At 46.6% G+C, this 25,213-nt stretch overlaps 6 non-coding genes across 6 annotated transcripts; all 6 read right to left on the bottom strand.

Moving 5' to 3' along the window:
• Nucleotides 1-1,744: 1,744 nt before the first annotated feature.
• Nucleotides 1,745-1,817, bottom strand: TRNAD-GUC (transfer RNA aspartic acid (anticodon GUC)). The gene has a single exon. It is a non-coding gene; the product is annotated as a tRNA-Asp (tRNA).
• Nucleotides 1,818-3,508: 1,691 nt separating this feature from the next.
• On the bottom strand, nucleotides 3,509-3,581 carry TRNAD-GUC (transfer RNA aspartic acid (anticodon GUC)). The gene has a single exon. It is a non-coding gene; the product is annotated as a tRNA-Asp (tRNA).
• Nucleotides 3,582-5,272: 1,691 nt separating this feature from the next.
• TRNAD-GUC (transfer RNA aspartic acid (anticodon GUC)) lies at nucleotides 5,273-5,345 on the bottom strand. The gene has a single exon. It is a non-coding gene; the product is annotated as a tRNA-Asp (tRNA).
• A 1,985-nt stretch (nucleotides 5,346-7,330) lies between these two features.
• Nucleotides 7,331-7,403, bottom strand: TRNAD-GUC (transfer RNA aspartic acid (anticodon GUC)). The gene has a single exon. It is a non-coding gene; the product is annotated as a tRNA-Asp (tRNA).
• Nucleotides 7,404-15,477: 8,074 nt separating this feature from the next.
• On the bottom strand, nucleotides 15,478-15,550 carry TRNAI-AAU (transfer RNA isoleucine (anticodon AAU)). Its single transcript has one exon. It is a non-coding gene; the product is annotated as a tRNA-Ile (tRNA).
• A 9,135-nt stretch (nucleotides 15,551-24,685) lies between these two features.
• TRNAN-AUU (transfer RNA asparagine (anticodon AUU)) lies at nucleotides 24,686-24,758 on the bottom strand. Its single transcript has one exon. It is a non-coding gene; the product is annotated as a tRNA-Asn (tRNA).
• Nucleotides 24,759-25,213: the final 455 nt, after the last annotated feature.

The raw sequence follows: 25,213 nt of genomic DNA, 5'->3' as shown, positions 1-25,213 counted from the left end.
CCACCAACCTTTCGGTTAACAGCCGAACGCGCTAGCCATTGCGCCACGGACGCCCAAAAATTAAATGGTTGTCAGGTATTGTTGAAAAGTTACGACTTTTTACGCTACATCTGAGACCCCACAAATCCTCTCTCGTTTGGGCTCGAACCACCAACCTTTCGGTTAACAGCTGAACGCACTAACCATTGCGCCACGGAAGCCCAAAAATTAAATGGTCGTCAGGTATTGTAGAAAAACTTTGGCTATTTACGTTACATTTGAGATCCAAAAACACCGCTCCTGGGTGGGCTCGAACCACCAAGCTATTGGTTAACAGCCGAACGCGCTAACCATTGAGCCACGAAAGATCAGAAAATAAATGGTTATCACGTATTATGGAAAAAGTTTGACTTTTCACGCTACATCTGAGACCTCACAACACCTCTCCCGGGTGGGCTCGAACCACCAACCTTTCGATTAACAGCTGAACGCGCTAACCATTGCGCCACGGAAGCCCAAAAATTAAATGCTCGTCAGGTATTGTGGAAAAACTCTCACATTTTACGTTACATCTGAGACGTCACAACACCGCTCCCGGGTGGGCTCGAACCACCAACCTTTCGGTTAACAGCTGAACGCGCTGACCATTGCGCCACTGAAGCCCAAAAATTAAATGTTCGTCAGGTATTGTGGAAAAACTCCGACATTTTACGTTACATCTGAGACGTCACAACACTTCTCCCGGATGGGCTCGAACCACCAACCTATTGGTTAATAGCCGAACGCGCTAACCATTGCGCCACTGAAGCCCAGAAATTAAATGGTTGTCAGGTATTGTTGAAAAGTTACGACTTTTCAAGCTACATCTGAGACCCCACAAAACCTCTCTCGTTTGGGCTCGAACCACCAACCTTTCGGTTAACAGCTGAACGCGCTGACCATTGCGCCACTGAAGCCCAAAAATTAAATGTTCGTCAGGTATTGTGGAAAAACTCCGACATTTTACGTTACATCTGAGACGTCACAACACCGCTCCTGGATGGGCTCGAACCACCAACCTTTCGGTTAACAGCCGAACGCGCTAGCCATTGCGCCACGGACGCCCAAAAATTAAATGGTTGTCAGGTATTGTTGAAAAGTTACGACTTTTTACGCTACATCTGAGACCCCACAAATCCTCTCTCGTTTGGGCTCGAACCACCAACCTTTCGGTTAACAGCTGAACGCACTAACCATTGCGCCACGGAAGCCCAAAAATTAAATGGTCGTCAGGTATTGTAGAAAAACTTTGGCTATTTACGTTACATTTGAGATCCAAAAACACCGCTCCCGGGTGGGCTCGAACCACCAAGCTATTGGTTAACAGCCGAACGCGCTAACCATTGAGCCACGAAAGATCAGAAAATAAATGGTTATCACGTATTATGGAAAAAGTTTGACTTTTCACGCTACATCTGAGACCTCACAACACCTCTCCCGGGTGGGCTCGAACCACCAACCTTTCGATTAACAGCTGAACGCGCTAACCATTGCGCCACGGAAGCCCAAAAATTAAATGCTCGTCAGGTATTGTGGAAAAACTCTCACATTTTACGTTACATCTGAGACGTCACAACACCGCTCCCGGGTGGGCTCGAACCACCAACCTTTCGGTTAACAGCTGAACGCGCTGACCATTGCGCCACTGAAGCCCAAAAATTAAATTTTCGTCATGTATTGAGGTAAAACTTTGACTTTTTACTTCACATCCGAGACCTCACAACACCGCTCCCGGATGGGATCGAACCACCAACCTTTCGATTGACAGCCGAACGCGCTAACCATTGAGCCACGGAAGCTCAGAAATTAAATGGTTGTCAGGTATTGTGGAAAAGTTACGACTTTTCAAGCTACATCTGAGACCCCACAAAACCTCTCTCGTTTGGGCTCGAACCACCAACCTTTCGGTTAACAGCTGAACGCGCTGACCATTGCGCCACTGAAGCCCAAAAATTAAATGTTCGTCAGGTATTGTGGAAAAACTCCGACATTTTACGTTACATCTGAGACGTCACAACACTTCTCCCGGATGGGCTCGAACCACCAACCTATTGGTTAATAGCCGAACGCGCTAACCATTGCGCCACTGAAGCCCAAAAATTAAATTTTCGTCAGGTATTGAGGTAAAACTTTGACTTTTTACTTCACATCTGAGGCCTCACAACACCGCTCCCGGATGGGCTAGAACCTCCAACCTATAGGTTAACAGCCGAACGCGCTAACCATTGAGCCACGGAAGCTCAGAAATTAAATGGTTGTCAGGTATTGTGGAAAAGTTACGACTTTTCAAGCTACATCTGAGACCCCACAAAACCTCTCTCGTTTGGGCTCGAACCACCAACCTTTCGGTTAACAGCTGAACGCGCTGACCATTGCGCCACTGAAGCCCAAAAATTAAATGTTCGTCAGGTATTGTGGAAAAACTCCGACATTTTACGTTACATCTGAGACGTCACAACACTTCTCCCGGATGGGCTCGAACCACCAACCTATTGGTTAATAGCCGAACGCGCTAACCATTGCGCCACTGAAGCCCAGAAATTAAATGGTTGTCAGGTATTGTTGAAAAGTTACGACTTTTCAAGCTACATCTGAGACCCCACAAAACCTCTCTCGTTTGGGCTCGAACCACCAACCTTTCGGTTAACAGCTGAACGCGCTGACCATTGCGCCACTGAAGCCCAAAAATTAAATGTTCGTCAGGTATTGTGGAAAAACTCCGACATTTTACGTTACATCTGAGACGTCACAACACCGCTCCTGGATGGGCTCGAACCACCAACCTTTCGGTTAACAGCCGAACGCGCTAGCCATTGCGCCACGGACGCCCAAAAATTAAATGGTTGTCAGGTATTGTTGAAAAGTTACGACTTTTCACGCTACATCTGAGACCCCACAAATCCTCTCTCGTTTGGGCTCGAACCACCAACCTTTCGGTTAACAGCTGAACGCACTAACCATTGCGCCACGGAAGCCCAAAAATTAAATGGTCGTCAGGTATTGTAGAAAAACTTTGGCTATTTACGTTACATTTGAGATCCAAAAACACCGCTCCCGGGTGGGCTCGAACCACCAAGCTATTGGTTAACAGCCGAACGCGCTAACCATTGAGCCACGAAAGATCAGAAAATAAATGGTTATCACGTATTATGGAAAAAGTTTGACTTTTCACGCTACATCTGAGACCTCACAACACCTCTCCCGGGTGGGCTCGAACCACCAACCTTTCGATTAACAGCTGAACGCGCTAACCATTGCGCCACGGAAGCCCAAAAATTAAATGCTCGTCAGGTATTGTGGAAAAACTCTCACATTTTACGTTACATCTGAGACGTCACAACACCGCTCCCGGGTGGGCTCGAACCACCAACCTTTCGGTTAACAGCTGAACGCGCTGACCATTGCGCCACTGAAGCCCAAAAATTAAATTTTCGTCAGGTATTGAGGTAAAACTTTGACTTTTTACTTCACATCCGAGACCTCACAACACCGCTCCCGGATGGGATCGAACCACCAACCTTTCGATTGACCGCCGAACGCGCTAACCATTGAGCCACGGAAGCTCAGAAATTAAATGGTTGTCAGGTATTGTGGAAAAGTTACGACTTTTCAAGCTACATCTGAGACCCCACAAAACCTCTCTCGTTTGGGCTCGAACCACCAACCTTTCGGTTAACAGCTGAACGCGCTGACCATTGCGCCACTGAAGCCCAAAAATTAAATGTTCGTCAGGTATTGTGGAAAAACTCCGACATTTTACGTTACATCTGAGACGTCACAACACTTCTCCCGGATGGGCTCGAACCACCAACCTATTGGTTAATAGCCGAACGCGCTAACCATTGCGCCACTGAAGCCCAGAAATTAAATGGTTGTCAGGTATTGTTGAAAAGTTACGACTTTTCAAGCTACATCTGAGACCCCACAAAACCTCTCTCGTTTGGGCTCGAACCACCAACCTTTCGGTTAACAGCTGAACGCGCTGACCATTGCGCCACTGAAGCCCAAAAATTAAATGTTCGTCAGGTATTGTGGAAAAACTCCGACATTTTACGTTACATCTGAGACGTCACAACACTTCTCCCGGATGGGCTCGAACCACCAACCTATTGGTTAATAGCCGAACGCGCTAACCATTGCGCCACTGAAGCCCAAAAATTAAATTTTCGTCAGGTATTGAGGTAAAACTTTGACTTTTTACTTCACATCTGAGGCCTCACAACACCGCTCCCGGATGGGCTAGAACCTCCAACCTATAGGTTAACAGCCGAACGCGCTAACCATTGAGCCACGGAAGCTCAGAAATTAAATGGTTGTCAGGTATTGTGGAAAAGTTACGACTTTTCAAGCTACATCTGAGACCCCACAAAACCTCTCTCGTTTGGGCTCGAACCACCAACCTTTCGGTTAACAGCTGAACGCGCTGACCATTGCGCCACTGAAGCCCAAAAATTAAATGTTCGTCAGGTATTGTGGAAAAACTCCGACATTTTACGTTACATCTGAGACGTCACAACACCGCTCCTGGATGGGCTCGAACCACCAACCTTTCGGTTAACAGCCGAACGCGCTAGCCATTGCGCCACGGACGCCCAAAAATTAAATGGTTGTCAGGTATTGTTGAAAAGTTACGACTTTTCACGCTACATCTGAGACCCCACAAATCCTCTCTCGTTTGGGCTCGAACCACCAACCTTTCGGTTAACAGCTGAACGCACTAACCATTGCGCCACGGAAGCCCAAAAATTAAATGGTCGTCAGGTATTGTAGAAAAACTTTGGCTATTTACGTTACATTTGAGATCCAAAAACACCGCTCCCGGGTGGGCTCGAACCACCAAGCTATTGGTTAACAGCCGAACGCGCTAACCATTGAGCCACGAAAGATCAGAAAATAAATGGTTATCACGTATTATGGAAAAAGTTTGACTTTTCACGCTACATCTGAGACCTCACAACACCTCTCCCGGGTGGGCTCGAACCACCAACCTTTCGATTAACAGCTGAACGCGCTAACCATTGCGCCACGGAAGCCCAAAAATTAAATGCTCGTCAGGTATTGTGGAAAAACTCTCACATTTTACGTTACATCTGAGACGTCACAACACCGCTCCCGGGTGGGCTCGAACCACCAACCTTTCGGTTAACAGCTGAACGCGCTGACCATTGCGCCACTGAAGCCCAAAAATTAAATTTTCGTCAGGTATTGAGGTAAAACTTTGACTTTTTACTTCACATCCGAGACCTCACAACACCGCTCCCGGATGGGATCGAACCACCAACCTTTCGATTGACAGCCGAACGCGCTAACCATTGAGCCACGGAAGCTCAGAAATTAAAAGGTTGTCAGGTATTGTGGAAAAGTTACGACTTTTCAAGCTACATCTGAGACCCCACAAAACCTCTCTCGTTTGGGCTCGAACCACCAACCTTTCGGTTAACAGCTGAACGCGCTGACCATTGCGCCACTGAAGCCCAAAAATTAAATGTTCGTCAGGTATTGTGGAAAAACTCCGACATTTTACGTTACATCTGAGACGTCACAACACTTCTCCCGGATGGGCTCGAACCACCAACCTATTGGTTAATAGCCGAACGCGCTAACCATTGCGCCACTGAAGCCCAGAAATTAAATGGTTGTCAGGTATTGTTGAAAAGTTACGACTTTTCAAGCTACATCTGAGACCCCACAAAACCTCTCTCGTTTGGGCTCGAACCACCAACCTTTCGGTTAACAGCTGAACGCGCTGACCATTGCGCCACTGAAGCCCAAAAATTAAATGTTCGTCAGGTATTGTGGAAAAACTCCGACATTTTACGTTACATCTGAGACGTCACAACACTTCTCCCGGATGGGCTCGAACCACCAACCTATTGGTTAATAGCCGAACGCGCTAACCATTGCGCCACTGAAGCCCAAGAATTAAATTTTCGTCAGGTATTGAGGTAAAACTTTGACTTTTTACTTCACATCTGAGGCCTCACAACACCGCTCCCGGATGGGCTAGAACCTCCAACCTATAGGTTAACAGCCGAACGCGCTAACCATTGAGCCACGGAAGCTCAGAAATTAAATGGTTGTCAGGTATTGTGGAAAAGTTACGACTTTTCAAGCTACATCTGAGACCCCACAAAACCTCTCTCGTTTGGGCTCGAACCACCAACCTTTCGGTTAACAGCTGAACGCGCTGACCATTGCGCCACTGAAGCCCAAAAATTAAATGTTTGTCAGGTATTGTGGAAAAACTCCGACATTTTACGTTACATCTGAGACGTCACAACACTTCTCCCGGATGGGCTCGAACCACCAACCTATTGGTTAATAGCCGAACGCGCTAACCATTGCGCCACTGAAGCCCAGAAATTAAATGGTTGTCAGGTATTGTTGAAAAGTTACGACTTTTCAAGCTACATCTGAGACCCCACAAAACCTCTCTCGTTTGGGCTCGAACCACCAACCTTTCGGTTAACAGCTGAACGCGCTGACCATTGCGCCACTGAAGCCCAAAAATTAAATGTTCGTCAGGTATTGTGGAAAAACTCCGACATTTTACGTTACATCTGAGACGTCACAACACCGCTCCTGGATGGGCTCGAACCACCAACCTTTCGGTTAACAGCCGAACGCGCTAGCCATTGCGCCACGGACGCCCAAAAATTAAATGGTTGTCAGGTATTGTTGAAAAGTTACGACTTTTCACGCTACATCTGAGACCCCACAAATCCTCTCTCGTTTGGGCTCGAACCACCAACCTTTCGGTTAACAGCTGAACGCACTAACCATTGCGCCACGGAAGCCCAAAAATTAAATGGTCGTCAGGTATTGTAGAAAAACTTTGGCTATTTACGTTACATTTGAGATCCAAAAACACCGCTCCCGGGTGGGCTCGAACCACCAAGCTATTGGTTAACAGCCGAACGCGCTAACCATTGAGCCACGAAAGATCAGAAAATAAATGGTTATCACGTATTATGGAAAAAGTTTGACTTTTCACGCTACATCTGAGACCTCACAACACCTCTCCCGGGTGGGCTCGAACCACCAACCTTTCGATTAACAGCTGAACGCGCTAACCATTGCGCCACGGAAGCCCAAAAATTAAATGCTCGTCAGGTATTGTGGAAAAACTCTCACATTTTACGTTACATCTGAGACGTCACAACACCGCTCCCGGGTGGGCTCGAACCACCAACCTTTCGGTTAACAGCTGAACGCGCTGACCATTGCGCCACTGAAGCCCAAAAATTAAATTTTCGTCAGGTATTGAGGTAAAACTTTGACTTTTTACTTCACATCCGAGACCTCACAACACCGCTCCCGGATGGGATCGAACCACCAACCTTTCGATTGACAGCCGAACGCGCTAACCATTGAGCCACGGAAGCTCAGAAATTAAATGGTTGTCAGGTATTGTGGAAAAGTTACGACTTTTCAAGCTACATCTGAGACCCCACAAAACCTCTCTCGTTTGGGCTCGAACCACCAACCTTTCGGTTAACAGCTGAACGCGCTGACCATTGCGCCACTGAAGCCCAAAAATTAAATGTTCGTCAGGTATTGTGGAAAAACTCCGACATTTTACGTTACATCTGAGACGTCACAACACTTCTCCCGGATGGGCTCGAACCACCAACCTATTGGTTAATAGCCGAACGCGCTAACCATTGCGCCACTGAAGCCCAGAAATTAAATGGTTGTCAGGTATTGTTGAAAAGTTACGACTTTTCAAGCTACATCTGAGACCCCACAAAACCTCTCTCGTTTGGGCTCGAACCACCAACCTTTCGGTTAACAGCTGAACGCGCTGACCATTGCGCCACTGAAGCCCAAAAATTAAATGTTCGTCAGGTATTGTGGAAAAACTCCGACATTTTACGTTACATCTGAGACGTCACAACACTTCTCCCGGATGGGCTCGAACCACCAACCTATTGGTTAATAGCCGAACGCGCTAACCATTGCGCCACTGAAGCCCAAAAATTAAATTTTCGTCAGGTATTGAGGTAAAACTTTGACTTTTTACTTCACATCTGAGGCCTCACAACACCGCTCCCGGATGGGCTAGAACCTCCAACCTATAGGTTAACAGCCGAACGCGCTAACCATTGAGCCACGGAAGCCCAGAAATTAAATGGTTGTCAGGTATTGTTGAAAAGTTACGACTTTTCAAGCTACATCTGAGACCCCACAAAACCTCTCTCGTTTGGGCTCGAACCACCAACCTTTCGGTTAACAGCTGAACGCGCTGACCATTGCGCCACTGAAGCCCAAAAATTAAATGTTCGTCAGGTATTGTGGAAAAACTCCGACATTTTACGTTACATCTGAGACGTCACAACACTTCTCCCGGATGGGCTCGAACCACCAACCTATTGGTTAATAGCCGAACGCGCTAACCATTGCGCCACTGAAGCCCAAAAATTAAATTTTCGTCAGGTATTGAGGTAAAACTTTGACTTTTTACTTCACATCTGAGGCCTCACAACACCGCTCCCGGATGGGCTCGAACCACCAACCTTTCGGTTAACAGCCGAACGCGCTAACCATTGCGCCACGGACGCCCAAAAATTAAATTTTCGTCAGGTATTGAGGTAAAACTTTGACTTTTTACTTCACATCTGAGGCCTCACAACACCGCTCCCGGATGGGCTCGAACCACCAACCTTTCGGTTAACAGCCGAACGCGCTAACCATTGCGCCACGGACGCCCAAAAAAAATGGTCGTCAGGTATTGCGGAAAAACTTTGGCTATTTACGTTACATTTGAGATCCAAAAACACCGCTCCCGGGTGGGCTCGAACCACCAAGCTATTGGTTAACAGCCGAACGCGCTAACCATTGAGCCACGAATGATCAGAAAATAAATGGTTATCACGTATTATGGAAAAAGTTTGACTTTTCACGCTTCATCTGAGACCTCACAACACCTCTCCCGGGTGGGCTCGAATACCAACCTTTCGATTAACAGCTGAACGCGCTAACCATTGCGCCACGGAAGCCCAAAAATTAAATGCTCGTCAGGTATTGTGGAAAAACTCTGACATTTTACGTTACATCTGAGACGTCACAACACCGCTCCCGGGAGGGCTCGAACCATTAACCTTTCGGTTAACAGCTGAACGCGCTGACCATTGCGCCACTGAAGCCCAAAAATTAAATTTTCGTCAGGTATTGAGGTAAAACCTTGTCTTTTTACTTCACATCTGAGACCTCACAACACCGCTCCCGGATGGGCTCGAACCACCAACCTTTCGGTTAACAGCCGAACGCGCTAACCATTCGCCACGGACGCCCAAAAATTAAATGGTCGTCAGGTATTGTGGAAAAACTTTGGCTATTTACGTTACATTTGAGATCCAAAAACACCGCTCCCGGGTGGGCTCGAACCACCAACCTATTGGTTAACAGCCGAATGCGCTAACCATTGAGCCACGGAAGATCAGAAATTAAATGGTTGTCACGTATTGTGGAAAAGTTTTGACTTTTAACGCTACATCTGAGACCCCACAACACCTCTTCCGGGTTGGCTCGAACCACCAACCTTTCGATTAAGTGCTCGACGCGCTAATTATTGTGCCACGGAAGGCCAAAAATTAAATGTTCGTCAGGTATTGTGGAAAAACTCTGACATTTTACGTAACATCTGAGACGTCACAACACCGCTCCCAGATGGGCTCGAACCACCAACCTTTCGGTTAACAGCCGAACGCGCTAGCCATTGCGCCACGGACGCCCAAAAATTAAATGGTTGTCAGGTTTTGTTGAAAAGTTACGACTTTTCACGCTACATCTGAGACCCCACAAAACCTCTCTTTTGGGCTCGAACCACCAACCTTTCGGTTAACAGCTGAACGCGCTAACCATTGCGCCACGGAAGCCCAAAAATTAAATGGTCGTCAGGTATTGTGGAAAAACTTTGGCTATTTACGTTACATTTGAGATCCAAAAACACCGCTCCCGGGTGGGCTCGAACCACCAAGCTATTGGTTAACAGCCGAACGCGCTAACCATTGAGCCACGGAAGATCAGAAATTAAATGGTTGTCACGTATTGTGGAAAAGTTTTGACTTTTAACGCTACATCTGAGACCCCACAACACCTCTTCCGGGTGGGCTCGAACCACCAACCTTTCGATTAAGTGCTCGACGCGCTAATTATTGCGCCACGGAAGGCCAAAAATTAAATGTTCGTCAGGTATTGTGGAAAAACTCTGACATTTTATGTAACATCTGAGACGTCACAACACCGCTCCCAGATGGGCTCGAACCACCAACCTTTCGGTTAACAGCCGAACGCGCTAGCCATTGCGCCACGGACGCCCAAAAATTAAATGGTTGTCAGGTTTTGTTGAAAAGTTACGACTTTTCACGCTACATCTGAGACCCCACAAAACCTCTCTTTTGGGCTCGAACCACCAACCTTTCGGTTAACAGCTGAACGCGCTAACCATTGCGCCACGGAAGCCCAAAAATTAAATGGTCGTCAGGTATTGTGGAAAAACTTTGGCTATTTACGTTACATTTGAGATCCAAAAACACCGCTCCCGGGTGGGCTCGAACCACCAAGCTATTGGTTAACAGCCGACCGCGCTAACCATTGAGCCACGGAAGATCAGAAATTAAATGGTTGTCACGTATTGTGGAAAGGTTTTGACTTTTAACGCTACATCTGAGACCCCACAACACCTCTTCCGGGTGGGCTCGAACCACCAACCTTTCGATTAAGTGCTCGACGCGCTAATTATTGCGCCACGGAAGGCCAAAAATTAAATGTTCGTCAGGTATTGTGGAAAAACTCTGACATTTTTCGTAACATCTGAGACGTCACAACACCGCTCCCAGATGGGCTCGAACCACCAACCTTTCGGTTAACAGCCGAACGCGCTAGCCATTGCGCCACGGACGCCCAAAAATTAAATGGTTGTCAGGTTTTGTTGAAAAGTTACGACTTTTCACGCTACATCTGAGACCCCACAAAACCTCTCTTTTGGGCTCGAACCACCAACCTTTCGGTTAACAGCTGAACGCGCTAACCATTGCGCCACGGAAGCCCAAAAATTAAATGGTCGTCAGGTATTGTGGAAAAACTTTGGCTATTTACGTTACATTTGAGATCCAAAAACACCGCTCCCGGGTGGGCTCGAACCACCAAGCTATTGGTTAACAGCCGAACGCGCTAACCATTGAGCCACGGAAGATCAGAAATTAAATGGTTGTCACGTATTGTGGAAAAGTTTTGACTTTTAACGCTACATCTGAGACCCCACAACACCTCTTCCGGGTGGGCTCGAACCACCAACCTTTCGATTAAGTGCTCGACGCGCTAATTATTGCGCCACGGAAGGCCAAAAATTAAATGTTCGTCAGGTATTGTGGAAAAACTCTGACATTTTACGTAACATCTGAGACGTCACAACACCGCTCCCAGATGGGCTCGAACCACCAACCTTTCGGTTAACAGCCGAACGCGCTAGCCATTGCGCCACGGACGCCCAAAAATTAAATGGTTGTCAGGTTTTGTTGAAAAGTTACGACTTTTCACGCTACATCTGAGACCCCACAAAACCTCTCTTTTGGGCTCGAACCACCAACCTTTCGGTTAACAGCTGAACGCGCTAACCATTGCGCCACGGAAGCCCAAAAATTAAATGGTCGTCAGGTATTGTGGAAAAACTTTGGCTATTTACGTTACATTTGAGATCCAAAAACACCGCTCCCGGGTGGGCTCGAACCACCAAGCTATTGGTTAACAGCCGACCGCGCTAACCATTGAGCCACGGAAGATCAGAAATTAAATGGTTGTCACGTATTGTGGAAAAGTTTTGACTTTTAACGCTACATCTGAGACCCCACAACACCTCTTCCGGGTGGGCTCGAACCACCAACCTTTCGATTAAGTGCTCGACGCGCTAATTATTGCGCCACGGAAGGCCAAAAATTAAATGTTCGTCAGGTATTGTGGAAAAACTCTGACATTTTTCGTAACATCTGAGACGTCACAACACCGCTCCCAGATGGGCTCGAACCACCAACCTTTCGGTTAACAGCCGAACGCGGTAGCCATTGCGCCACGGACGCCCAAAAATTAAATGGTTGTCAGGTTTTGTTGAAAAGTTACGACTTTTCACGCTACATCTGAGACCCCACAAAACCTCTCTTTTGGGCTCGAACCACCAACCTTTCGGTTAACAGCTGAACGCGCTAACCATTGCGCCACGGAAGCCCAAAAATTAAATGGTCGTCAGGTATTGTGGAAAAACTTTGGCTATTTACGTTACATTTGAGATCCAAAAACACCGCTCCCGGGTGGGCTCGAACCACCAAGCTATTGGTTAACAGCCGACCGCGCTAACCATTGAGCCACGGAAGATCAGAAATTAAATGGTTGTCACGTATTGTGGAAAAGTTTTGACTTTTAACGCTACATCTGAGACCCCACAACACCTCTTCCGGGTGGGCTCGAACCACCAACCTTTCGATTAAGTGCTCGACGCGCTAATTATTGCGCCACGGAAGGCCAAAAATTAAATGTTCGTCAGGTATTGTGGAAAAACTCTGACATTTTTCGTAACATCTGAGACGTCACAACACCGCTCCCAGATGGGCTCGAACCACCAACCTTTCGGTTAACAGCCGAACGCGCTAGCCATTGCGCCACGGACGCCCAAAAATTAAATGGTTGTCAGGTTTTGTTGAAAAGTTACGACTTTTCACGCTATATCTGAGACCCCACAAAACCTCTCTTTTGGGCTCGAACCACCAACCTTTCGGTTAACAGCTGAACGCGCTAACCATTGCGCCACGGAAGCCCAAAAATTAAATGGTCGTCAGGTATTGTGGAAAAACTTTGGCTATTTACGTTACATTTGAGATCCAAAAACACCGCTCCCGGGTGGGCTCGAACCACCAAGCTATTGGTTAACAGCCGAACGCGCTAACCATTGAGCCACGGAAGATCAGAAATTAAATGGTTGTCACGTATTGTGGAAAAGTTTTGACTTTTAACGCTACATCTGAGACCCCACAACACCTCTTCCGGGTGGGCTCGAACCACCAACCTTTCGATTAAGTGCTCGACGCGCTAATTATTGCGCCACGGAAGGCCAAAAATTAAATGTTCGTCAGGTATTGTGGAAAAACTCTGACATTTTACGTAACATCTGAGACGTCACAACACCGCTCCCAGATGGGCTCGAACCACCAACCTTTCGGTTAACAGCCGAACGCGCTAGCCATTGCGCCACGGACGCCCAAAAATTAAATGGTTGTCAGGTTTTGTTGAAAAGTTACGACTTTTCACGCTACATCTGAGACCCCACAAAACCTCTCTTTTGGGCTCGAACCACCAACCTTTCGGTTAACAGCTGAACGCGCTAACCATTGCGCCACGGAAGCCCAAAAATTAAATGGTCGTCAGGTATTGTGGAAAAACTTTGGCTATTTACGTTACATTTGAGATCCAAAAACACCGCTCCCGGGTGGGCTCGAACCACCAAGCTATTGGTTAACAGCCGACCGCGCTAACCATTGAGCCACGGAAGATCAGAAATTAAATGGTTGTCACGTATTGTGGAAAAGTTTTGACTTTTAACGCTACATCTGAGACCCCACAACACCTCTTCCGGGTGGGCTCGAACCACCAACCTTTCGATTAAGTGCTCGACGCGCTAATTATTGCGCCACGGAAGGCCAAAAATTAAATGTTCGTCAGGTATTGTGGAAAAACTCTGACATTTTTCGTAACATCTGAGACGTCACAACACCGCTCCCAGATGGGCTCGAACCACCAACCTTTCGGTTAACAGCCGAACGCGGTAGCCATTGCGCCACGGACGCCCAAAAATTAAATGGTTGTCAGGTTTTGTTGAAAAGTTACGACTTTTCACGCTACATCTGAGACCCCACAAAACCTCTCTTTTGGGCTCGAACCACCAACCTTTCGGTTAACAGCTGAACGCGCTAACCATTGCGCCACGGAAGCCCAAAAATTAAATGGTCGTCAGGTATTGTGGAAAAACTTTGGCTATTTACGTTACATTTGAGATCCAAAAACACCGCTCCCGGGTGGGCTCGAACCACCAAGCTATTGGTTAACAGCCGACCGCGCTAACCATTGAGCCACGGAAGATCAGAAATTAAATGGTTGTCACGTATTGTGGAAAAGTTTTGACTTTTAACGCTACATCTGAGACCCCACAACACCTCTTCCGGGTGGGCTCGAACCACCAACCTTTCGATTAAGTGCTCGACGCGCTAATTATTGCGCCACGGAAGGCCAAAAATTAAATGTTCGTCAGGTATTGTGGAAAAACTCTGACATTTTTCGTAACATCTGAGACGTCACAACACCGCTCCCAGATGGGCTCGAACCACCAACCTTTCGGTTAACAGCCGAACGCGCTAGCCATTGCGCCACGGACGCCCAAAAATTAAATGGTTGTCAGGTTTTGTTGAAAAGTTACGACTTTTCACGCTACATCTGAGACCCCACAAAACCTCTCTTTTGGGCTCGAACCACCAACCTTTCGGTTAACAGCTGAACGCGCTAACCATTGCGCCACGGAAGCCCAAAAATTAAATGGTCGTCAGGTATTGTGGAAAAACTTTGGCTATTTACGTTACATTTGAGATCCAAAAACACCGCTCCCGGGTGGGCTCGAACCACCAAGCTATTGGTTAACAGCCGAACGCGCTAACCATTGAGCCACGAAAGATCAGAAAATAAATGGTTATAACGTATTATGGAAAAAGTTTGACTTTTCACGCTACATATGAGACCTCACAACACCTCTCCCGGGTGGGCTCGAACCACCAACCTTTCGATTAACAGCTGAACGCGCTAACCATTGCGCCACGGAAGCCCAAAAAATAAATGCTCGTCAGGTATTGAGGTAAAACTCTGACATTTTACGTTACATCTGAGACATCACAACACCGCTCCCGGATGGGCTAGAACCACCAACCTATTGGTTAACAGCCGAAAGCGCTAACCATTGAGCCACGGAAGCTCAGAAATTAAATGGTTGTCAGGTATTGTTGAAAAGTTACGACTTTTCACGCTACATCTGAGACCCCACAAAACCTCTCTCGTTTGGGCTCGAACCACCAACCTTTCGGTTAACAGCTGAACGCGCTGACCATTCGCCACATCTGAGACGTCACAACACTTCTCCCGGATGGGCTCGAACCACCAACCTATTGGTTAATAGCCGAACGCGCTAACCATTGCGCCACTGAAGCCCAAAAATTAAATTTTCGTCAGGTATTGAGGTAAAACTTTGACTTTTTACTTCACATCTGAGGCCTCACAACACCGCTCCCGGATGGGCTCGAACCACCAACCTTTCGGTTAACAGCCGAATGCGCTAACCATTCGCCACGGACGCCCAAAAATTAAATGGTCGTCAGGTATTGTGGAAAAACTTTGGCTATTTACGTTACATTTGAGATCCAAAAACACCGCTCCCGGGTGGGCTCGAACCACCAACCTATTGGTTATTAGCCGAACGCGCTAACCATTGAGCCACGAAAGCTCAGAAAATAAATGGTTGTCACGTATTGTGGAAAAGTTTTGACTTTTTACGCTACATATGAGACCCAACAACACCTCTCCCGGGTGGGCTCGAACCACCAACCTTTCGATTAACAGCTGAACGCGCTAACCATTGCGCCACGCAAGCCCAAAAATTAAATGTTCGTCAGTTATTGTGGAAAAACTCTGACATTTTACGTTACATCTGAGACGTCACAACACTTCTCCCGGATAGGCTCGAACCACCAACCAATTGGTTAACAGCCGAACGCGCTAACCATTGAGCCACAGAAGCTCAGAAATTAAATGGTTGTTAGGTTTTGTGGATAAGTGTGACATTATGCTTTGTATTATTAGTAGGCCAGTTTATGAACAGCCCCATATTAGCTTAATGTCTATTATTTATCTAATCTCTCGTGTATAAAAAGGCCCCCTCTCTGTGTTAAAAATTCAGTCTATCTCGGACCTCGATCATGTATAAATCATTGTAAATAAAACCATAGTTTTAAAGTATCAACTCCTGTGTAGTCGTACAAACACACAACATGGTGTCAGAAGTTCGTTAATGTGGTATTTAGTCGCGCGATATCACGGTTAGCTTTAATTCGTTAATCAGTAATCGACTAGATTTGCGGTCTACCTCGACACGGAAAATGCAGAACGCCGCAGCCTTTCAAGTGCAACCGCCTTGCCAATTCAATTTTTCGAATTCCAATGAGTGGCCCCGATGGAGGAGGAGGTTCGAGAGATTCAGATCCGCGTCCGGTCTTAGTTCCAAGACAGGAGAGGAACAAGTCAACGCGTTAATATACATGATGGGCGACAAAGATGATGACGTATTCTTGTCATTTACGTTTGCCACCGATGCAGAGAAGTCTGACTTCAATGTCGTTATGAATAAATTCGAAGGACATTTCATTCTCCGGAGGAACGTTATCTACGAGCGAGCAACCTTCAACTCACGAGTTCAGCAAGATGGCGAACCGGTAGAATGGTTTATCACCGCGTGTCGAGCCCAGATTGAGAAATGTGCCTACGGAACTCTCCAAGACGAATTGCTGAGAGACCGAATAGTAGTCGGGGTGCGAGACAAAGCCCTGTCGGAAAAAATGCAATTAGACGGAAACCTTACACTGGAGAAAGCGATCTCAACCGCCCGCCATGCCGAAGAAGTTCGCCGACAACAACAAGAATTAAACGCAGGAAGTTATAAAAACGGAACTCCGGCTGTTGTCGAAAAGCTTGGCTCTCGAAACACCTCTCCGACGAAGGAGAACAGGCGACCAAGAGCAACTCATCCTTCAAGACCAATTCAACGCGATCAAAAGGTTACTTCAGATACCTGCAAGAAATGCGGAATGTTCGAGAAACACAATCGAGAGCGATGCCCAGCATATAGAGCAGTTTGCAGGAAGTGTAAGAAGATTGGCCGCTACGAGCGTGTGTGTCAAAGGTCAACCACCAACTACAATCGTGAGGTCACATCGCAAATGATCTCTGTGGATGATGATGACTCAACGCCAATGGATACGTTCTTGGGAAAAGTCAGCAGCGACGAGATACAAGATCGTTGGATGGTAAACATTAGGATTAATGCAAAACAAGTTCAATTCAAGATAGATACCGGCGCGGACGTTTGCGTATTACCAGACTCGCTGTACAAGGCGAAATTTCAAGACTTAGCACTGAATAAATCTGACCGACGTCTTTTTGGACCAGGGAAGACCTTGATTAACTGCAAAGGTTTCATTGAAGCCTACCTGTCAAGTAGAGATACCACCATCCATGACAAGGTCTATGTCATCGACCAATTGCAAGTTCCACTTCTAAGCCTCAGAGCAAGTGAAGACCTGAAAATAGTTCAAAGAATCGATGAGCTGCAACTCACGGAGACGAGTATAAGACCAAAGGACCATTATCCTCAACTTTTTACCGGCTTAGGACGAGTCAAACGAAGCTACAAACTGAAGCTGAAACCGAACGCAGTACCGTATGCAGTGACGACTCCACGTCGAGTTGCGATTCCTTTGATGTCACAAGTCGAAGCTGAATTGAAACGAATGGTGGACTTGGGAGTAATCCGGAGAGTCGAGGACCCCACAGACTGGTGCGCTCCCATGGTGGTCGTGAGAAAGGATTCTGGCGAATTAAGGATATGCGTGGATTATACGCAACTGAATAACTACGTACAACGTGAACGGTACCAGATACCGGCTGTAGACCATACGCTTGGACGACTGGCTGGAGCCGAGATCTTCTCAAAACTTGATTGTAATTCCGGTTATTGGCAGATACCGCTACATCCGGACTCCATATTACTAACGACTTTCATGACGCCATTTGGAAGATATTGCTGCAATTGCCTGCCCTTTGGTTTAACATCTGCATCCGAGCACTACCAAAGCCAAATGTCTTCGTATATTGAAGGCGTCAAGAACACAGTTTGTCATCAGGACGACATTCTAGTATGGGGCAAGGACATGGCCGAACATGATGAAAACCTAAAGGAAGTTCTCGAAAGATTGAAAGACCAAGGAGTCACGCTCAATGAAAGGAAATGCCTCTTTGGAGTCAAAATTCAAATTCAAATTCAAATTCAAAATGTTTATTTTTTACTTATCATTACATATACAGTTTGCAACGGGGCTAAGTCACATTGTGACTTGTAAGCCCCGTGCCTATCTGCTTAATTTAATACAACAATTTAATTTAAAAAATAGATTTAACAATGGTGTATTATAATAATTAGTGTTAAAGATTCATGAAAAAAGAATTAATGAATTTATGTTATATCCACTTAAAATTGAACAGTGGCATGGTATATTATAAAAAATTTAACAAAAGGATCAAGTTTTTGGGGCACGTAATAGACAGTGCCGGGATCAGTCCAGACGAGGAGAAGGTTCGAGCCATAGTCGAGATGAAATCACCATCTGATGTCGCAGAGCTACGTCGTCTATTAGGAATGGTAAATTATCTTGGAAAGTTCATTCCCCGAATGGCCGAGCAGCTTAAACCACTAAGTAGTCTATTGAGCACCAAGAACAGCTGGATTTGGGGCCCAAGTCAAGAAATGGCCTTCAAATACCTCAAGACGACACTCACAAGCAAGCCTGTTTTGGGTATCTTCGATCCGAGGAAGCCAACAGTAGTATCCGCCGATGCGTCAAGCTATGGGATTGGAGCAATACTTCGACAAGAACAAGCCAATGGAACTTACAAAGTCATTGCCTATGCCTCGAAGACGTTATCCTCGACAGAACAACGCTATGCGCAGATCGAGAAGGAGGCGTATGCATTAACGTGGGCATGCCAGCGATTTGAGGATTTCATAACGGGTATAACAATAAAGCTAGAAACTGATCATCAGCCCCTTGTTTCCATATTGCATTCGAAACAACTGGACGATTTATCTCCGAGACTGCAAAGGCTACGTCTACGCATGATGCGATACTCGTACAAGGTCTCCTACGTGCCTGGAAAATCCTTAGTTGCCGCTGATACATTGTCTAGAGCTCCGTTGATAGACGTTGACGACAACGAGCTACAACAAGAAATTTCTGCTCACGTACAGTTAGTAATGATGAACCTACCCACTACAGATCCAAAGCTTGCGGAAATTCTTCATAAACAACAGGAAGATGCTACATGCAGAACATTACAACGTTACCTCGAACATGGATGGCCGGAGAAAAAACTCGTACACAGTAGTTGTAATGACTACTTCAGCTACAGGCATGAAATCACCATCCAAGACGGAATCATCATGAAAGGCAGCAGACTGCTCATTCCAAGTTCCATGCGTCCAGAAATAATGGATCGAATTCATCAAGGTCACATGGGAATCGTCAAATGTCGAGAAAGAGCCAAACAATCCGTCTGGTGGCCTGGAATTTCACGGGAAATCGAAGATAAGGTGAAAAGATGCGAACGATGTCTCAAAGAATCAGTCAACTTTCATGAGCCCTTAAAGCCAACAAGCTTACCCGAACGACCATGGCAAGCAGTTGCCATAGATATGCTACATCATGGGAGAAAATGGTACCTGGTCATGATGGACTACTACTCAAAATATCTGGAATTGGCTCGAATGAAAGATCAAACTACAAAAACTGTCATCGAGATCATCGAAGATATATTTGCACGACACGGAATTCCAGAGGTGGTCCGCAGCGATAATGGCACTAATTTATCAGCGACAAGAACCTTGGAATTCATCGCATTCTCCAAGAAATATGGATTTCGATCTATCACGAGCAGCCTAAGATATCCTCAAAGTAATGGGTTCGCAGAAGCAGCAGTAAAGACAGCGAAATCCATTTTAAAGAAATCTGACAACATCCCTTTGGCACTGTTGGCGTACCGATCTACACCGACGTCCAATGGTTTCAGTCCAGCACAAATGCTTATGAGTCGCCATCTCCGAACAACGCTCCCATTACCGTCAAACATGCTTGTCCCGACGATCTTATCAGCAGAACGTATCAAAGAAACATCACTAACGCAGAAAAAAACTCAGAAACGAAATTACGACCAACGCCATAGAGTCAGAGAGCTACACAAATTAGATCTTGGGAAAAGGGTATGGATAACCGATTTACGCAAAGAAGGAACCGTTTTCGAGAAAGCAGAGGAGCCCCGATCATATATAATCGAGACGTCTAAAGGAAGGATTCGAAGAAACCGGTTCCATCTAGTTCCCCTACCGGACAGTCATCAAAATCACGGAATCAAGTCTTTCACTCCGTAATCGAGTATTGGCCCAGAGGACGTCATAGATCCACCAAACATCATTGATCGAGAGGAACCTGTCTCTGAGCCAGCCCACGACAATCATCCATGCAATGCTGAAAACCTTCAAGATACCGACAGAGAGAACTTGCGAGCTGATCCATCTGAGTCCAATACCACGAGGTCACCGGAAAGTACGAATAAGAGAAAGACAAGAAGCAAATTGCCAAAAGACGACAAAGGGACAGTAACACGATCCGGAAGAATCTCAAAGCCATCGACTAAGTTAAATTTATAAAACGCATTCTTATTTGTATAAAAAAAGGGGATGTGACATTATGCTTTGTATTATTAGTAGGCCAGTTTATGAACAGCCCCATATTAGCTTAATGTCTATTATTTATCTAATCTCTCGTGTATAAAAAGGCCTTCTCTCTGTGTTAAAAATTCAGTCTATCTCGGACCTCGATCATGTATAAATCATTGTAAATAAAACCATAGTTTTAAAGTATCAACTCCTGTGTAGTCGTACAAACACACAACAATAAGTTATGACTTTTTACGTTACATCTGAGACCCTACAACACCTCTCCCAGGTGGGCTCGAACCACCATCCTTTCGGTTAACAGCCGAACGCGCTAACCATTGCGCCAAGGAAGCCCAAAAATTAAATGGTAGTCAGGTATTGTGGAAAAACTTTGGCTTTCTACGTTACATTTGAGATCCCACAACACCGCTCCCGGGTGGGCTCGAACCACCAACCTTTCGATTAACAGCTGGACGCGCTAATTATTGCGCCACGGAAGCCCAAAAATTAAGTGTTCGTCAGGTATTGTGGAAAAACTCTGACATTTTACGTAACATCTGAGACGTCACAACACCGCTCCCGGATGGGCTCGAACCACCAACCTTTTGGTTAACAGCCGAACGCGCTAACCATTACGCCACGGACGCCCAAAAAAAAATGGTCGTCAGGTATTGTGGAAAAACTTTGGCTTTCTACGTTACATTTGAGACCCCACAACACCTTTCCCGGGTGGGCTCGAACCACCAACCTTTCGATTAACAGCTGAACGCGCTAACCATAGCGCCACGGGAGCCCAAAAATTAAATGCTCGTCAGGTATTGTGTAAAAACCTTGACTTTTAACGTCACATCTGAGACCTCACAACACCACTCCCGGATGGGCTCGAACCACCAACCTATTGGTTAACAGCCAAACGCGCTAACCATTGCGCCACGGAAGCCCAAAAGTTAAATGCTCGTCAGGTATTATGTAAAAACCTTGACTTTTTACGTCACATCTGAGACCTCACAACACCGCTCCCGGATGGGGTCGAACCACCAACCTATTGGTTAACAGCCGAACGCGCTAACCATTGCGCCACGGAAGCCCAAAAATTAAATGGTCGTCATTTATTGTGCAAAAACTTTGGCTTTCTACGTTACATTTCAGATCCCACAACACCGCTCCCGGGTGGGCTCGAACCACCAACCTATTGGTTAACAGCCGAACGCGCTAACCATTGAGCCACGGAAGCTCCGAAATTAAATGGTTGTCAGGTATTGTGGAAAACCTTGACTTTTTACGTCACATCTGAGACCTCACAACACGGCTCCCGGATGGGCTCGAACCACCAACCTATTGGTTAACAGCCGAACGCGCTAACCATTGAGCCACGGAAGCTCAGAAATTAAATGGTTGTCAGCTATTGTGGAAAAACTTTAGCTTTCTACGTTACATTTGAGACCCCACAACACCTTTCCCGGGTGGGCTCGAACCACCAACCTTTCGATTAACAGCTGAACGCGCTAACCATAGCGCCACGGGAGCCCAAAAATTAAATGCTCGTCAGGTATTGTGTAAAAACCTTGACTTTTAACGTCACATCTGAGACCTCACAACACCACTCCCGGATGGGCTCGAACCACCAACCTATTGGTTAACAGCCGAACGCGCTAACCATTGCGCCACGGAAGCCCAAAAGTTAAATGCTCGTCAGGTATTATGTAAAAACCTTGACTTTTTACGTCACGTCTGAGACCTCACAACACCGCTCCCGGATGGGGTCGAACCACCAACCTATTGGTTAACAGCCGAACGCGCTAACCATTGCGCCACGGAAGCCCAAAAATAAAATGGTCGTCATTTATTGTGCAAAAACTTTGGCTTTCTACGTTACATTTCAGATCCCACAACACCGCTCCCGGGTGGGCTCGAACCACCAACCTATTGGTTAACAGCCGAACGCGCTAACCATTGAGCCACGGAAGCTCCGAAATTAAATGGTTGTCAGGTATTGTGGAAAACCTTGACTTTTTACGTCACATCTGAGACCTCACAACACGGCTCCCGGATGGGCTCGAACCACCAACCTATTGGTTAACAGCCGAACGTGCTAACCATTGCGCCACGGAAGCCCAAAAATTAAATGGTCGTCAAGTATTGTGGAAAAACTTTGGCTTTCTACGTTACATTTGTGATCACACAACACCGCTCCCGGATGGGCTCGAACCACCAACCTATTGGTTAACAGCCGAACGCGCTAACCATTGAGCCACGGAAGCTCAGAAATTAAATGGTTGTCAGCTATTGTGGAAAAACTTTAGCTTTCTACGTTACATTTGAGACCCCACAACACCTTTCCCGGGTGGGCTCGAACCACCAACCTTTCGATTAACAGCTGAACGTGCTAACCATTGCGCCACGGGAGCCCAAAAATTAAATGCTCGTCAGGTATTGTGTAAAAACCTTGACTTTTTACGTCACATCTGAGACCTCACAACACCGCTCCCGGATGGGCTCGAACCACCAACCTATTGGTTAACAGCCGAACGCGCTAAACATAGCGCCACGGAAGACCAAAAGTTAAATGCTCGTCAGGTATTGTGTAAAAACCTTGACTTTTTACGTCACATCTGAGACCTCACAACACCGCTCCCGGATGGGCTCGAACCACCAACCTATTGGTTAACAGCCGAACGCGCTAACCATTGCGCCACGGAAGCCCAAAAATTAAATGGTCGTCATTTATTGTGCAAAAACTTTGGCTTTCTACGTTACATTTGAGATCCCACAACACCGCTCCCGGGTGGGCTCGAACCACCAACCTATTGGTTAACAGCCGAACGCGCTAACCATTGAGCCACGGAGGCTCAGAAATTAAATGGTTGTCAGGTATTGTGGAAAAACTTTGGCTTTCTACGTTACATTTGAGATCACACAACACCGCTCCCGGGTGGGCTCGAACCACCAACCTATTGGTTAACAGCCGAACGCGCTAACCATTGCGCCACGGAAGCCCAAAAGCTAAATGCTCGTCAGGTATTGTGCAAAAAACTTGACTTTTTACGTCACATCTGAGACCTCACAACACCGCTCCCGGATGGGCTCGAACCACCAACCTATTGGTTAACAGCCGAACGCGCTAACCATTGCGCCACGGAAGCCCAAAAGTTAAATGCTCGTCAGGTATTGTGCAAAAACTTTGGCTTTCTACGTTACATTTCAGATCCCTCAACACCGCTCTCGGGTGGGCTCGAACCACCAACCTATTGGTTAACAGCCGAACGCGCTAACCATTGCGCCACGGAAGCCCAAAAGTTAAATGCTCGTCAGGTATTGTGTAAAAACCTTGACTTTTTACGTCACATCTGAGACCTCACAACACCGCTCCCGGAGGGGCTCGAACCACCAACCTATTGGTTAACAGCCGAACGCGCTAACCATTGCCCCACGGAAGCCCAAAAGTTAAATGATCGTTAGGTATTGTGTAAAAACCTTGACTTTTTACGTCACATCTGAGACCTCACAACACCGCTCCCGGATGGGCTCGAACCACCAACCTATTGGTTAACAGCCGAACGCGCTAACCAATGCGCCACGGAAGCCCAAAAGTTGAATGCTCGTCAGGTATTATGTAAAAACCTTGACTTTTTACGTCACATCTGAGACCTCACAACACCGCTCCCGGATGGGGTCGAACCACCAACCTATTGGTTAACAGCCGAACGCGCTAACCATTGCGCCACGGAAGCCCAAAAATTAAATGGTCGTCATTTATTGTGCAAAAACTTTGGCTTTCTACGTTACATTTCAGATCCCACAACACCGCTCCCGGGTGGGCTCGAACCACGTACCTATTGGTTAACAGCCGAACGCGCTAACCATTGAGCCACGGAAGCTCCGAAATTAAATGGTTGTCAGGTATTGTGGAAAACCTTGACTTTTTACGTCACATCTGAGACCTCACAACACGGCTCCCGGATGGGCTCGAACCACCAACCTATTGGTTAACAGCCGAACGTGCTAACCATTGCGCCACGGAAGCCCAAAAATTAAATGGTCGTCAAGTATTGTGGAAAAACTTTGGCTTTCTACGTTACATTTGAGATCACACAACACCGCTCCCGGATGGGCTCGAACCACCAACCTATTGGTTAATAGCCGAACGCGCTAACCATTGAGCCACGGAAGCTCAGAAATTAAATGGTTGTCAGCTATTGTGGAAAAACTTTAGCTTTCTACGTTACATTTGAGACCCCACAACACCTTTCCCGGGTGGGCTCGAACCACCAACCTTTCGATTAACAGCTGAACGCGCTAACCATAGCGCCACGGGAGCCCAAAAATTAAATGCTCGTCAGGTATTGTGTAAAAACCTTGACTTTTAACGTCACATCTGAGACCTCACAACACCGCTCCCGGATGGGCTCGAACCACTAACCTATTGGTTAACAGCCGAACGCGCTAACCATTGCGCCACGGAAGCCCAAAATTTAAATGCTCGTCAGGTATTATGTAAAAACCTTGACTTTTTACGTCACATCTGAGACCTCACAACACCGCTCCCGGATGGGGTCGAACCACCAACCTATTGGTTAACAGCCGAACGCGCTAACCATTGCGCCACGGAAGCCCAAAAATTAAATG

Source organism: Phalangium opilio, unplaced genomic scaffold, assembly GCF_054372755.1.
Source record: "Phalangium opilio isolate 3A_F unplaced genomic scaffold, DU_Popi_V2 ptg001675l_1, whole genome shotgun sequence".
Classification (NCBI taxonomy): domain Eukaryota; kingdom Metazoa; phylum Arthropoda; class Arachnida; order Opiliones; family Phalangiidae; genus Phalangium; species Phalangium opilio.
Note: the sequence above shows the minus strand (reverse complement) of the source record. Positions and strands in the feature narration are given on the sequence as shown.